Raw genomic sequence first — 15,578 nt, 5'->3', positions numbered from 1 at the left:
CTGCAGTGGTTTTAAAATCAATGCACCACTCGTCCCGTCCCTGGGCAAATCACTAGATTATACCGACTATCGATGAACAGCGAGGAGCCTTCCCGCTCTCTTCTGGTTTCGGGTAAGCTTGGTTTAATCCTGAATTGTATCTCGATTCAGTTTTGCGGAGGTTGCGAGTGTGGTTGTCAACACGCGCCTCCGGTCTGTCTATTTTACTTTTTAGATATACAAGCGAACTTTGGAATTAAAGACAGTGTATTTATCCTAAAAGCAACTTGGAAGCTATAAGTGATGGCGAGCTAGTTGTTTTTGCTCCGACTGTTTGACCTTCATATTTCATATTTGGTGAGTAAATGGAATTAAGTAGCGCCTTTATTTCCATAGACGATATGTCAAATATGTTCTGAATGGGTTTTCCCCCCCCGTTTTCATCAATTGCAGATGTCAGTTTGGTGTCACGAATAGAAGTGCCCCCATGCAAATACAGTACCTAGGACCGCTGCGGCGTGAATAGGTGAGCCTTGGACTTGTACTTTATATATCTGTATGGACCAAGTAATGTCATGGATTGTAAGGGCCAGTCCTTGGGTTGGCTGGTTAGGTTGGTTCTCCGTTGTATGGTTTTTTGGTAACTTATGTTTTTAACCCGGCTGGGTAGTGTGTGATGTTTTATTGAATCATACACTTGTGCTGATATTAACTATGATATTGCGTGGATTATAGTCAAGTACGCTCCACTGTCTTATAAATGCCTAATTTATTTTTAGGAATACGCTCTCTTGGCAATAGGAGCCCTCGGCCCAACATCACTTGTTCAGACGGAGCCGCTAGAATCACCGTGCTTCGTATAGGTAATTAGGTATGGCTTTAATTAGCCTCTAGTTCTTCTTGTAAGAATACATCAATCCTAATTGAGTGTCTCCTTTATAGGTGCCCTTTGTTGTATCCCCACACCCCACCACCACCCGTCCTGAGGAAGACCCCGCTGTAGGGCAATAACGTCGCCTGCTCAACTGGGGTCGAAACGTCGACATACTATTACCCCTTCTTACCTGTGGGCAAACTGATCATTTGTTGACTGTGCCAGCCACTAACAGGATAGGATTATCTTAACTTATGAATTGACATATGATAATGTATATATATCTAGTGTGGCACTACATGTTTAAATTCTGATGAGACCACATATTATGTTATTCTTGTATGACTAAGTTAAATCTGTGTTGCACAATTTTCCTTTCTTCACTTCCCTCTCCCACCCCTCTTTTTGGGCTTATCATGAAATGTTTTGAATTATATTATTGCAAAAAGATACGGTAATTAACTTACGAAGAAGGATGTGTATTAAATAACATTCGTCTAAATCTTTGTTTACAAGGTTAATTTTGTTGATTTGTGTATTTTATGCTGTTCCATCTGGGACCCTTTCTTATATATCACTGTATCTGCTGGGAGCAGCTTCTCAGTGGAAGGTTTAGGGGGGGGAGGGATGGTTTTTTCCTGGCGAGTTGGGGTAGCCAGTGTGGGAGTGGAGGGAAGGGGGGCACAGTTGTCTTAAGTCCGGAGTACCACTACTACATCGTTTGCACATGCTATGTTTTGCTCATACTGCAGTTGGTCCACTTGTGTACACTCACCTGTTACCTGCACCGCCGTTCTCTACCATACTCTTTTCCCAACCACCATGACCCGCAATGATCAAGCACAGAGTATTAGGTTACTATCCTGGAATATAAGAGGCCTAAACGACCCTAGAAAACGTAGACAAATACTAGGATACCTTGACAGGCAGGGCGTGAATGTTGCCCTCCTGCAGGAAACGCACCTCTCCCCCGGCCAAGTCCCTACTTTTGCAACTAGATGGGCCTCTAGCCGCACCTTCTCACAGTATTCTAACTACGCTAGGGGGTCACGATTTTAGTTAAAAAGGGAGTGGCCTTTATACCTGCTGGATGCGACGCTGATAATGAGGGCAGATTCTGTCTAGTTTGGGGTCGTCTATGCTTGCATGATGTTTTGTTAGCCAACTTCTATGGGCCCAATGTAGACCAGCCATCCACCCTGATGGTGCTATGGAGCAAGATACACACATTAGGCATCACACACGTTATTCTAGGCAGGGATTTTAACACTGCAATGAAGCCATCTGCCGATCGGTCCCGCCCGCTCCCCGCACACTACACTAACATGCAACGCGCCCTGTGCGAGGTCGCGGCGGATAACAACCTAGTAGATGCGTGGCGACACCTCCACCCTACCTTACGAGAGGGCACACATTACTCTTCCCTACACTGTACCTGGGCGAGACTTGACTATGTGTTTGTTTCTGCTGGATTAGCTCCATGGCTGACCCGAGCGGTGCATCTTGCTCGCACCTTCTCGGACCACTCTCCGGTTCTTGTAGAGCTCCAGATACCCCTGAATGTTTCCCCCTTCCTTTCATGGCGTCTCAATCCTTCTCACCTTCGTGACGAGGCCTTTAAGGCCGAACTTGATCAAGATATTCGCGACTTTTTCGAAACGCAACATCACCTCTGTGGATAGTATGACCACTGTCTGGGAAGCCTTTAAGGTTACCATCAGGGGGTGGTGCATAGCGAAGGGGGGCGGAGTGTTAAAATCTCTGCGCACTGAACTGCATAAACTTGAAATCGAGCTCAAGGAGCTTGAAAGGTCCAGAGCACGCAACCCAGCTGACCCCGACACTCTCCTACGTTTACGCAGCAAAATTTCTGAATACACACAGGTGGCAGACAAGGAGGGAAAGTTTTTAGGGCGTCCACACATGGCACGTATATACGGAGAGGGAGACAGACCGGGGAGGGCTCTGGCGAAAACTATTAAACACCCCAGATTTACGACGTACGTCACGGAGATACGTGATGACCGTGGGGACATACACAGAAACCTCTCTGATGTCCTCCGTGTTTTTCGAGACCACTACCATACCCTGTACACATCACACAGGGGGGGGGGAACCCATTGACCTCTCCACATACTTTGATGACGTCGCGCTGGCGTGGCTAGGTGAGGGACAACAGAAGTTCTTGCATGCTCCATTGGAACTCGAGGAGATAACAGACGCCATTATGAGTATGTGCTCTGGCAAAGCCCCAAGCTCAGATGGCCTCCCTATTGATTTTTATAAATTATATGCACCCATATTGGCCCCCATCCTGAAACAGGTATACTATGCCGCCCTGGAGGAGGGCAGCCTGCCCTGCACCATGAGGGAGGCGCTTATTACTTCTCTACGTAAACCCGGTAAGTCTCCTTCACACTGCGATTCCTACCGGCCCCTCTCCCTCATGAACAATGACACTAAAATACTAGCCAAGGTTTTAGCCACGAGACTTAATCTCCTCATGGAACGCCTAGTTCTTCCTGACCAAGCTGGGTTTGTGCCCAATCGGGCTACTTCCCATAATCTCCGCACGCTTCACGCCGTGATTCAAGATCTCAACCCCAAATGTGATGCTGTTGCGGTCTTTCTTGATGCCACCAAGGCATTTGACTCCCTTGAATGGGACTACTTACTAGGCACACTACAATATATGGGGGTACCGTTTAGTTATCTAGACTGGGTGAAACTACTCTATCATCATCCCACTGCTACTGTACTCCTCAATGGGTCCAGAGCTGCTCCATTTCACGTTCAGCGAGGGACCCGGCAGGGCTGCCCACTATCCCCCATCCTCTTTGCCCTGGCAATTGAGCCCTTGGCTGCAATACTCAGGCAAAAACACAACCACCGCTCCCTCATTTATAGCTCCCGGCCGCTCCTGGTGTCTCTATACGCCGATGACATCACCTTGTACATTGAAAAACCCAGCGTGAACCTAAATACGATACTTCGCGAAATTACTAAATTTGGAGGAGTTACTGGAATCCAGATCAATTGGTCTAAATCTGCTATCTTCCCATTCACAGATAGTACGCACACTTTCCAACTCGACTACCCATTGCAGTGGGAGAAGGAAGAGGTGAAATATCTGGGGGTTCATATACTCCGGGACAAGGACGCAATGATGCGTGCCAATTATGGCACCACAATGGACAAGATTACAGACAACATCTCGAAATGGCTGCACCTTCCTCTCTCCATGGCGGGCCGTATTTCGCTAATAAAAATGAACATACTACCCAAGGTGCTATACCTATTTGTTAATATCCCATACAACCCTGGCACCGTTTTTTTCCGCACCCTCAATTCCCAGCTTTCGCGTCTTATATGGGGAGGGAAACAAGCCAGACTCAGCCTGGACACTCTAATGCTCCCTTTCCATTTGGGTGGATTTGAAGTTCCCAATTTTGAAAGATATTACGACTGCGCGCAGGCCCATTTCGCGGTTTACTGGTATCACCCTCCACCCTATATGGCTCATCTGGCAGTAGAGGAAGGATATATGGGACCTATTGTCCCCACCGGATATATTCATACCCGTGTCAGTCAGAGGAGCCGAGACCCTTCCACTGTGGACTGCACTGTACAGGCATGGGACCGTCTCCTCAATGTACTGGGTGACCCATTTGCCTACTCGCCCAACCTAACCTTGCTTAATGACCCTCGGCTACAAGTCACATGTGAAGTAATAGGTCCCATAATGCTTCGTAAATTTAAAATCAGTTGTTGGGTGGACCTTTATGTACAGGGCACATTCCGCACCGCGGAACAGTTTTTCGGGGAGGTGGCACCTTCTACTATGGATACCTTTCTATTTACCAGACTAAGGCAAAATGTGAGAGCCTTAACCCCCTCTTTCCCCTCTGAACCTGAAACACTTGCTCCACTTCATGCATTGGTCCAACCTGAAGCCCCTAGACACGTCATATCCATGCTGTACAAACACGTGCTGAATGCGCCCCATGTCGCCCCTGCTAGAGCTAGACTGGAATGGGATGGTGACTTGGATTCATCCCTCACTGACGAACAATGGGAGACCAGCTGCACTCAAACACAGGCACTTACCGGCAACAATAGGCTGCGACTACTTCATTATAAATTTTTACACAGGCTCTATCACACACCTGCAAATTGCATAAGTTTCGTTTAAAAGACACTGCCTGCTGCCTTCAATGTGGCGCCGCTGGAGCCGAGTTCATGCACTTAGCGTGGTTTTGCCCCCAAATAGCTCGGTACTGGGATCAGGTATTTGAGGGACTCACGAGCATGCTCGGAGTGACTATCACCCCCTGCCCGCTCATGGCACTGTTGGGACTTACGTACTCTGTAGCCACAACTCACAAAAAATTTCTGGCCATGAGTCTGCTGCTTGCTAAACGCTTAATTGCATGCCGATGGGGCAGAGGCCGCGCCCCCAAGTTTAAATGTTGGATCCACTCCCTGTCCACATGGCAAGAGAGGTTACACGACTATGCTGAGCTACTACCCATCCCCTCACAGCCGAAGGACATATGGGCACCACTCACGGCATATCTTCTCAGGTTGAGTGCAGAGGAAGACGACATTCAGGCTGGGGGGCTTTACCCACTGCATTGATACTTCATGCAACATCTGAGTAAATCCTTATATGCGCATGCTGTATTACCGCTCGCCCGCTTCTAGGACTGTATTTGTTTTTGTTGCCCGCTCTGTCTTCATGCAAGATTAGACCTAATTCAAGTATCTGTGTCGGGGTTAAGAACTGATTGTTGTGGATCCTTACTGGCAACTGGGAGGGTGGGGTGTAGGAGATAGGCGACATCCTTACGTCGCTCTATGTACGCTTGATACGCATATGGACTACTTCCGGACTACTACAGACATTTGCTTCTTACGCATTTCTCTAGGCTATGTAAAGGGGGGAAGGGAGGGGTTGGGAGACTTTTGATTATCGTTTTCATTGTAAGTTCATGACACCTATGACACAGCATGGGAAGATGATCTAATATGCTTTCTAATGTTTAAATGTAATTATTCGGAGTTCATGCATTGATGTACCATGCTCTATTGATCAATAAAGGTTTTTGAAATTAAAAAAAAAAAAAAGTACGATCGCGTTACTTTTGTAACCCAGTACTAGTCTCCGAGGGCCAGCACTGGGGGCTTAACTCAAAACAGGTAGGTAATTGCGTTTCAGTAGTTCGTACGATTTTTAAAGATTATTTGCAGTTTTCAAAAGTAGACACTTAGAAGAAATTTCATAGAAAAGCAGACAATGGGTTCCTATGGAGAAAATACAGGTTACTAGTAACCCCACTAGGGATTACTTTTGCGGTTCAGTACTGGGCTGAAAGGTACAGTACTGGCTTCTCCCCTGATCACAGGTGAGTACTTTCGAATTCAGACTTTGGCTGTTTTTATAGGAATATTTTCAGTTTTCAAAACTTCACACTTAAAACATTTTCGAGTCAAAATGGGTCAATGTTATCCAATGGCAGGTAAGTGAATTACCAGTTTCCAGGTGAGTACTTGGTTGGTGAAGTTAGGGTTCTGGGCGTAGACTCAGGGGTCCCCCAGGGTCAGGTAGGTACAGTAAGTACACCCTCAGCAGCACAGGGGCGGCCGGGTGCAGAGATGGTTAGGCCCAACGTTAGTCAATGAGAGGCAGGGGGCCTTCAGTTGGTGGCGGCTGGCTAGCAGGCCACGCGGCTGTGGGAGCTGGGCTTCTGGTCACTTGCTCAGGGCAAGGGAGGAAGTAGAATTGGACATGGAGGTCACAGCCAGCGGCACTTGGGCGGCTGGGTGCAGGGTGCTTTTGAGCCGTCGGGCGCTTAATGTTATCCAATGAGGATCTTGACAAAGGAACAAAGGCTGCAGGCGCGGGGACGGTGACTCTCCAGGGGCGACCAGCACTTCGAGAGGTAAGTTGGGATTGGCCAAGCACATAGTCCACAATGTCCTGTTTGGGTTCTTGGAGAGGCCTCCCCCAACTCTTCTTTACAAGACAAAGTGGTCCCCTTACAGGGTGACCAAACAGAAGTTCAAACAGTGAAAACCCCACTCCCTTCTGTGGGACTTCCCTATAAGCGAAAAGCAGGCATGGCAACAGGGCATCCCATCTCCTTTTAAGTTTTTCAGGGAGCCCCATGATCATATCTTTCAATGTCTTGTTGAACCTTTCTACAAGACCATTGGTTTGTGGGTATTATGGGGTTGTGAACTTGTACTGCACCCCACACTCCTTCCACATGTGTTTCAGGTAAGCAGACATGAAGTTGGTACCCCTGTCTGAAACCACCTCCTTAGGAAACCCTACCCTGGTGAAGACACCTAGGAGGGTCTTGGCTACTGCAGGTGCTGTAATCACCCTAAGGGGAATTGCCTCAGGGTACCAAGTAGCATGATCCACTACTACTAGAATTATTTTGTTCCCTGAGGCTGTGGGAGGTTCCAGTGGACCCACAATGTCCACACCTACCCTTTAAAAGGGCACCCCACCACTGGCAGTGGTATCAGGGGGGCCTTTGGCTTGCCACCTGTCTTGTCACTTGGCTGACAGGTAACACAGGAGCTCACAAACTCCTTCACTTTGTGGTTCATCTGGGGCCAGTAAAAGTGGCTAACCAATCTTTCCCAAGTTTTGGTTTGCCCCAGGTGTCCAGCTAGGGGGATGTCATGAGTCAAAGTTAGGAGGAACTCCTCCCTGTACATCTGTGGTACTACCACTCTCCTGGTAGCTCCAGGATTGGGGTTTCTTGCCTCAGCATACAGTAATCCCTCTTCCCAATAAGCTCTATGGGTACCACTGACATCTCCCTTGGCTTCTGCAGCTGCTTGCTGCCTCAGGCTTTCAAGAGTGGGGCAGCCTCGCTGGCCCTGGCACAGCTCTTCCCTATTGGGTCCCCTGGGCCCAGGAGTCCAGCCTGGTAAGGCTCAAGCTCCATAGGCTCAGTTCCCTCTAGGGTTTCCAAGTCCTCTCCCTGGGGAGAGGGGTCCTGAGAGGCTGGCTGTGTAGAAGCTGGTTCCCCAGTCTCCTTGCTTTTTCTCTTGGTTGGTTGGGCCATACTTTCAGGCTCCAACCCCACTTTTTCACCCTTCTTTTTGCTCTGTGCTCTGGTTTGGACACACACCAATCTAGGGATACCCATCATGGCAGCATGGGTTACTTGCTCAACTTCAGCCCAGGCTGAGGTCTCCGGGTCATTTCCAAGTAGACAGTCAGCTGGCAATTGTTGTGAGACCACTACCAGTTTCAGGCCAGCAACCTCCCCCCATCCTAATGTTACCATAGCTAGGGGGCGTTGGGTGGTAATGCTGTCAGTATTGGTGACTGGGTAGGTTTTCCCAATCAGGTATTGCTCTGGGGAAACCAGCTTTTCCCTTACCATAGTGATGCTGGCACCTGTATCCCTCAGGGCTTCTACTCTGGTTCCATTGATGGAGGGTATTGCATATATTTGTTACAGTTGGTTGGCCAACCAGCCACACTGGCAACCTCCTTTTACCCTAGCAGACTAGACTAGCTTGAGTGTATTCCCAGATTTGCTCTGGGCACTGCTCTGATCCCATCTGTTTATTTACTGTCCCTGGAGTAGCTGGAATGGGTGCCTTAGGGGCTTTGTTGTAGGGGCAGTTATTGTCTACAGTTAAATGGCCCAACTTCTTACAGTTGTTACAATAGGCCTTGTTAGGATCAAAGGTTCTTCCCCTATAGGGGTGAGGCACATAGGGAGTAGATTGGGACCCACCCACCTGAACAGGTTTTTGGGCCCCTTTGGAAGACTCAGACTTTTTATCTAGGGGATTCTCACCATCCTACCCCTGGGGGGGGGGGTTGTGATCACTTTCTTTTGGTCACCCCCAGTGGCTGTCCTTGTCACCCTAGTCTTGACCCAGTGGTCTGCCTTCTTTCCCAACTCTTGGGGAGAAATTAGACCTAGGTCTACCAAATGCTGATGAAACTTTTCATTTGTGCAATTACTCAAAATGAGTTCCTTCATAAACAAATTATACAATCCAGTAAAGTCATGCACATTGTGTCCAGTTAACCAACCATCCAGTATCTTTACTGAGTAGTCTACAAAATCTATTGAGGATTGGGTCTGGGTTTTGTGAGCCCCCTGAACCTAATTCTGTCCTCCTCAGTAGTGAGTCCAAATCCCTCAATCAGAGTCTTCATCAGGAGGTCATAGGACCCTGCATCTGGCCCAGAGAGGGTCAGAAGCCTGTCTCTACAGTTACCAGAGAACAGTTCCCACATGAGTGCCCCCCCGAGAGGTTTCTTTAGCTGTCTGATATCACAAGCCCTCTCAAAGGCTGTGAACCATTTGGTGATGTCATCACCTTCCTCAAATTTAGGGACAATCCCTTTGGGGATTTTAGGATCATAAGATTGCTCTCTATCCTTGTTATTGGTATTGCTGCCACCAGAGATGGGGGTTAGGCCCATCTCTTTTCTTTCTTTTTTCTAGATCCAGGAGCCTGGTCTCTAGGTCTAACCTCTTGGCCAACTTTGCTAGAAAGTCGTCCTCTGCACTGGGGTTTCCCCCAATGGGTTCTCTGGGGCCCAGTCCACCTGTGTGGTTCCTAGGCTCCCAAATGTTGACTATTGGAATCAAGGGTACAGAGACCCCTTCTTCCTTATGGATGGGGGGACCATTATCCTCCCCCTCTTCCATCTCTTCCTCCTCTGTGTGGGTGTCACCCTGCTCAGAGGGGTGATCTTTTGCATACTCAGCCAGGAGCTCCTGGAGCGCTTGTTTGGTTGGATGCAGACCTACAGTTATTTGTTTAACTTTGCACAGGGCCCTCAATTCCTTGAAGTCCATGTGCAAGTAAGGTGTGAGGTCGAGCTCCTCGATCAGGTCTGTGTTATTTTCCCTAATAGCTGGGGTCCATTGAGTCATTATAACCTGATAGTTCTAACCCTCTACCCTAGCTTGTAGTGACTTTTATTTTTCAGAAATTCTAAAGGGACTTAAGCAAGGCCCTACCAGAGGTTTAGTATTTTTGGAAAGACCAGTTTCAGAATTCTAAAAGTAATTTGAATTCTGTTGTGTGATCAGATGGTAACCAAGTAGTCCAACAAATGCAAGTTTGTATCCCACTGCTGCCACCAATGTGAGAAAGTGGATCTATATATACTGGACAATAAGGTAGTACAGTGTGTATAGAGTCCACCAACTCCAGAGGTATAACAGAGGTTAAAGTCAGAACTGACCTCACTCTCCAAAGTGGTAGCTTGGTCGAGCAGTAAGGCAGTACCAGAGGATAGTGTAATGCATTTGTTGTGCACACTCAGTCAGCAAAAGGTTTCACACACTTAAGAACTGAAATCTAGGCCAATTGTTGTTATATCCTCAGATATAGTTGTTTTATTTTTAGAACCAACAGTTATAAAAATATACTTTTCGAGGTACGAGTACTCTCATGTAAATACTTTGCAGAGGAGCAAAAAGTTTGTACACACAATAGTTACAGGATAGCTAATAGCAATACAGTTCTGAAACACACTCTAGCATTGAGCTCAATGAGTTTTTCATAGGAAAGTGCAGTTGATTACTTTAAGGATTACTTTGGTAGTACCAGGACTAGATCTTAGATTCAGTCCTGGGGTCCAAGCTGAAACCAAATTAGCAAAAACATTTTAGTTACTGTGATGAATTTTCCTAAATATAAAGCTGTTTTAAAAGTTGACACTTAGAAACTTTTCAAGGTGATTCTGACAATGTTATCCAATGGGAGGAAATTCAGGTCACAGGTAAAGTACGATCGCGTTACTTTTGTAACCCAGCACTAGTCTCCTAGGGCCAGCACTGGCGTTCTCAACTCAAAACAGGTAGGTAATTGCATTTCAGTAGTTCGTACGATTTTTAAAGAATATTTGAAGTTTTCAAAAGTAGACAGAAGAAATTTCATAGAAAAGCAGACAATGGGTTCCTATGGAGAAAATACAGGTTACTAGTAACCCCGCTAGGGATTTCTTTTGCGGTTCAGTACTGGGCTGAAAGGTACAGTACTGGCTTCTCCCCTGAACACAGGTGAGTACTTTCGAATTCGGACTTTGGCTGATTTTATAGCAATATTTTCGTTTTTCAAAACTTCACACTTTCGAGTCAAAATGGGTCAATGTTATCCCATGGCAGGTAGGTGAATTACCGGTTTCCAGGTGAGTACTTGGATGGTGAAGTTAGGGTTCTGTGCGTAGAGTCAGGGGTCCCCCAGGGTCAGGTAGGTACAGTTAGTACACCCTCAGCGGCACAGGGGCGGCCGGGTGAGAGGCAGGGGGTCTTTGGTTGGTGGCGGCTGGCTAGCAGGCCACGTGGCTGTGGGAGCTGGGCTCCTGGTCACTTGCTCAGGGCAAGGGGGGAAGTAGATTTGGACAGAGAGGTCACAGCCAGCGGCACTCGGGCAGCTGGGTGCAGGTTGCTTTTGAGCCGTCTGGCGCTCAATGTTATCCAATGAGGATCTTGACAAAGGAACAAAGGCTGCAGGCTCGGGGACGGTGACTCTCCAGGGGCGACCAGCATTTCGAGAGGTAAGTTGGGATCTTGGAGCACAGGTAGGTACCCCAACGGGAGGCACAGGGCGGGGCGCCGGGTGCAGGGGTGTCTTTAGGAGTCGGAGAAGCTTACCCTTGACTGGTCGCGGTTGGGCTTGCCCCTGGTTCTGAGTCTGCAGACGTTGGCTGGTTCTTCGAGGAGGGTCTTTGGGCACTGGACTTCGGGTCCCAGTCACCGGGGGGACGTCCTCGTGGTCTTTGTTCGGGTTGGCCTCTGCTTATGGGAGTCCCAATCTTTGAGAGGGTCAAGGCAGGCAGGTCCTCTGGGTGTCCCAAGGTTGCTGTCCGCGGTGGTTGCCGGGATTAGGCAGGAGCAGGTTCCAGGATCAATAGGCCGGTAGGGCTGGGGCCAAGTCAGTTGTGGTTGTATTGTTGTTAGCAGCTGCGCGGCGGGCGGGTCTTCTTCTTCCTGATCTTCTTTCTTCTTGTTGGTATCGGGATCTAAGGAAGTAAGGTTCAGGGAGCCCCTAAATACTAATTTTAGGGGCGTTACAGGTAGGGCAAGGGCAGGGACCAATCGGTCCCTGTCCTGGGGTGAGTACACCCCCTAGCCTGCTCCTCTCCTGTGGGAGGGGGGCTGGAGCCTAGCTGGGATTGGGCAGGACTCCCCATCTACAAGATGGCTGGGGTCCGGGGTCGTGCTTCACCTCGCCTCCTCCACCTGAGGGGTGGAGTTGGCACAGGTTGGCACACCCCCTTCCTGACGTAGTTTTTCCCGCCAGTCTTCCCGCCAGAGTGGGGGTAGGCCTGCTGGGGGGCTGGTTGCTGGGTAGAGCAAATGGTCTGGAGAAGCTCTCAGAGGCGGTAAGCCTTTGAAGCTTCCCCCTGTCCATCCTGGGGGAGGAGACATAGCACCTCACCCAGGATGTGCTTTGTTGCAGGCCCAGTAGAGGGGGGGCTCTCCATCCAGGGGTCCAGCAGCATGTCTGCTGTGTGGCAGCCTCTGCAGCCACTCAGCCCAGGCGTGGATTGTTGGTTCGGGTTTTTGGAGGGCATCTCTAAGATGCCCTCTCGTGCATTTTACATTAAATCCCACACTGGCATCAGTGCCGGTTTAATGTGCTGAGAAGTTTGGTAGCAAACTTGTCAGTCTTCAGTGAAGCCATTATGGTGCTGTGGAGTTCGTAAAGGACTACCTCCCAGCACCATATACTCTTAAATGGCAACACTGCACTTACAGTGCCCAGGAATGGCCCTGGGTACTGTAGGGGCACATGGCTCATGCACCTGGGCCCTCACCTCTGGCCTAGGGCACCCAGCTAGATGGGTGACTGACATATGCCCCCCCCAGTGGCCCCGACTTGTGGCCCCTATCGTTGCACCTGTGGCGTTTGGGCATTGGACACTCCGTCGCGCATTCGTTCCTTGAATTTACCATCTGGGCAGAAACACATGCCACGGAAGCGGGATCTTGACATCTGGAATTTGAATGTCAGGTCACTGGTAAAACATTATCAGGAGATATATGATCTCCTTAAAACAGAGGCACCTGACGCGCTTTTTATGACCGAAACCTGGCTGCAGGACTCGGACTCCTCCATACTGAACCTCGCTTTTCCCCCTGACTATGCTATCTTTACGCTTAATCGGGGTACGAGAGGAGGGGGAATTGCGATGGCTGTTAAGTTGTCTTACCCATGTGAATGGAAAGCCCTTAAACTTCCCGGATGTGAATGTGCTCTGTATAAAATTTCGTTTAATCATCACTTCACCTTTTCGGGCCTTTTAATTTACCGCCCTCCGGGCTGTGATGCTGCCTGTAGGGCTGCTCTCCCGGATCTAATTAGTACGGAGGCACTAGGATGTGCGAATTTTAATGTCCTTGGTGACCTCAATCTCCATTTGGACTGTTTATCTTTGCCCGCTATTCAGAGTTTTTCTGCCGATCTAGAGGCCTTGCAGTTTTCCCAGCTGGTGACCTCTCCTACTCATCGAGATGGCCACATACTTGACCCGTTTTTTACCAACTTAGAGGGTATTAGAGTACTTTGTCCCATTCAGATGATTTGGACCGATCATATGCTGGTGAAGATGGTTGTCCCTATGTTCGATCCTCCTTTTATATCTAAGGATAAAAAAATCCTTAAACGCCGTTGGAATAAATTAAAACTGGAAGACTTTTATCGTTTTTTGGAGAAAGCGCCCCTGGGCCCGGTCATTAATGTCAATGATGGGTACGACGCTTTCTGTGTGTGGATTTCTCGCGCTCTGGACTTTTTGATCCCTTTGGTATGGTCTAAACAGGGCTCTAAAGAGCATAGCCCTTGGTATGACGATACCTTAGCGTCCCTTAAAAGAGCCTGTAGGCAGGCTGAACGGCTTTGGAGAAAATCGTTTGACCCTGATCTTAAGGCCCGCTACTTTGCTAAAACTAAGATATACCACAGAGCGGTATGCAGAGCCCGTGCAGCTTATTATGCTCAGGAGTTTCTGAATAGCCCTAACCCCTCGAAACTTATATTCAAGGTTTTAAAGGACTTAGTGGCTAAGAGGACAACAGCTGTAGAAATATGTTCAGATTCCCATTGTGAGGGTCTGTCCTCTTTTTTTCTCGAGAAGGTGCAAGCCATATATCGAACCTTCCCTATGGTCTCGTCCAATTTAGTGCGAGACAGGTGTATCGTGAGAGATAGTGAGTGTCTCGACACCCTGCCTTCCATAACAAGTGAGGCTTTTGACCACTTGAGTTTAAAAATTAAGTCGGGCTCTCCTGCAGATCTGCTTAAACCGGCTCAGCTTAGGACTATGCTGCCGCTATGCAGCACTCCGGTGTTGTCTTTAATCAACCTGTCATTATCCTCAGGTGTAGTGCCTACTAGGTGGAAGCAGGCCATAGTCACACCCATATTGAAGAAGGCTACCCTCGATCCTCTCAAACCTGAGAACTACCGCCCGATCTCCTTGCTTCCCTGGGCCACAAAAGTTGCTGAGGCCCATGTGAACGGTATCCTGGCAGACCATCTTACCAGAGCTAACATCTTAGACCCAACTCAGAATGGGTTCCGTGCGGGCCACAGCACGGAGACGGCCCTACTTTCCATGGTCGAACATCTGCGATCTGTGCTTGATGCGGGTCGGACAGCGGCACTATTATTATTAGATCTGAGTGCCGCGTTCGACACTGTATCGCACAGGATCTTACTTCAGAGACTGGAGGAAGTAGGAGTCAAGGGCCCTATGCTGGTTTCGATCCTTTCTTACGGACAGGTCGTTCCAGGTTGCGATTCCACCTGGCAAGTCTAAACCGTACCCGTTGTCTCTGGGGGTCCCACAGGGGTCTTCGTTGAGCCCCACTATTTTTAATCTTTACGTGAGACCGCTGGCTGCGGTCGTCAGGCAATGGGGCCTGACGATGGTCTCATATGCTGATGACACGCAGCTGGCGGTCACGTTGAGTGAGGACTCTGATGTGGAGGCCCTCAGGTTCCGGGACGGCTTACGGGCAGTGGCCAATTGGATGAACTCTAACTGTCTCCAGTTGAACACCAAGAAGACAGAGGTCATGGTGGTAGGCAAGCAAGTGGGGTTGTGGGGCGACGACTGGTGGCCTTCTGAACTGGGTGTGACCCCCTCTCCGGTATCGGAGATAAAAAATCTTGGGGTTTGGCTTGATCCAACACTTAGTTTTATCTGCCACACCAAGAGGGTGGCGGCCTCTTGCTATGGCGTTATTAGAGGACTAAGGCCTATAATGAGATTCTTTGATGCCCCCACCAGACAGCTGGTGGTTCAGGCATCAGTACTGTCTTGACTGGACTACGCCAGCTCGCTCTTGGCCGGGATAAATCAGGCTGAACTCATTCGGCTGCAGCGAGTTCAAAACGCTGCGGCCAGAATAGTGGTAGGTTTGCCTAGACGGTGCTCGGTCTCCAAGACGATGCACTCGCTTCATTGGCTCCCTGTAACTCAGAGGATTAAATTCAAGGTTCTCTGCCTGGCATTTAAAATCCTCAAAGGTATGTCTCCCCAAATTCTGGCGAATCTTCTAATTCCCTATGTCCCTTTGCGGACTCTGAGATCTTTGGGCCAGAACTTGGCAGTGGTTCCACGCTTCAGGCTGAGTAGAACTGGCGGCCGCTCCTTTCGAGTACTGGCAGCGAAGTGGTGGAACCTCCTCCCTTCTGAGACTCGGGCAATTGATGA

Source organism: Lissotriton helveticus, chromosome 6, assembly GCF_964261635.1.
Source record: "Lissotriton helveticus chromosome 6, aLisHel1.1, whole genome shotgun sequence".
In the NCBI taxonomy this organism is placed as follows: domain Eukaryota; kingdom Metazoa; phylum Chordata; class Amphibia; order Caudata; family Salamandridae; genus Lissotriton; species Lissotriton helveticus.
The sequence above is the reverse complement of the archived record's forward strand: the minus strand, read 5'-3'. Positions refer to the sequence as shown.